The 1,100-nt window shown below is 41.2% G+C and overlaps 1 non-coding gene across 1 annotated transcript; it reads left to right on the top strand.

Annotated features, from left to right (window-relative positions):
* The first annotated feature begins 338 nt into the window (after window positions 1–338).
* On the top strand, window positions 339–445 carry LOC145151814 (small nucleolar RNA R71). The gene has a single exon (XR_013732367.1). It is a non-coding gene; the product is annotated as a small nucleolar RNA R71 (small nucleolar RNA).
* The last annotated feature ends 655 nt before the right edge of the window (window positions 446–1,100 follow it).

The following is a 1,100-nucleotide window of genomic DNA, read 5'->3' on the forward strand; positions in this document are numbered from 1 at the left end:
GTTCATCCAAGTGGCAATCTTTTGTTAAGTGTGGACCATTGCACCTTTCACAACCAACTCTGATAGCATGAACTGATTGGTCCATCTTGGTCATTCTTCTGTCCATGGTGTCAAGCATAGCTAGCACAACAGCCATGTCTTCAGAATTTCCTCCCCCAACTCCTTTAACTCTATCATGTCTTGGATTATGGTACTCACAAGAATGCTTTGAAAACTCTTCAATCAACCCCTTTACTTCACCCGAATTTTTCTTAGTTAGTGGTCATTGAGAATCAAGGAGTTGCCTCGTCATGACATTCACCCCGTCATAGAATATAGACACTTCTTGTTGTATGTTAAGGTCATTTTGAGGGCAGTTTCTTAGTAACCCTTTATATCGCTCCCATACCTCATAAAGTGACTCACCCGGTTGTTGCTCAAAGTTGGCTATTGCCTTCTTTAGTTTGGATATCTTTTATGGTGGGCAAAATTTTTCTAGGAATTGCTCACGCATATGTGCCCAAGTAGTTATAGCACCAGCTGGAAGTGCTTTCAACCAGTCTTTTGCAGCTCCTTCAAAAGTGATGGGAAGCATCCTTAACAGGACTGTCTCTCTAGGAACATTTGGGACATTGAAATAATCTGCAATGTCATTGACCTCATCCAAATGCTTGTAAGCATCCTCATGATCCTTCCCAAAAAATGGTACCTCCTTAAGTGTATTAAGAATATGTCCTTTCAACTCGAATGTTGCATTGGCGGGAATTGTAGGTTGTGCTAAACCAGGACCATCATCGTCTCTAATCCGCTTCTTGTATGACCCCATGGACACATCCTCTATGTTTTCCATTTTGTTTTTGGCTCATCTTCGGGTTCGCTTTTCTCTAATTCGAATTCAGGTTCAGACTCGTATTCGGATTCTTGTGGACTAGGTATTTCATGAAGATCTTTAATTTTTACTTTTGTCCTTCGAAGATGTACTTGACTCTCCCACGTTCTTCCCTTTCTTATTTCCAAAAACCGATTTAAGGTCTTTAAATGGTGAGCTCTTTGGTGGTTGGTCTTCTTTCACGTTTTTATCCGTCTTTTTGTGAAGGGCCGACTCTGGATCTTCAAGCGGT

Source organism: Lactuca virosa, chromosome 1, assembly GCF_052849685.1.
Source record: "Lactuca virosa cultivar CGN04683 chromosome 1, Lactuca_virosa_CGN04683_v6, whole genome shotgun sequence".
Lineage (NCBI taxonomy): Eukaryota > Viridiplantae > Streptophyta > Magnoliopsida > Asterales > Asteraceae > Lactuca > Lactuca virosa.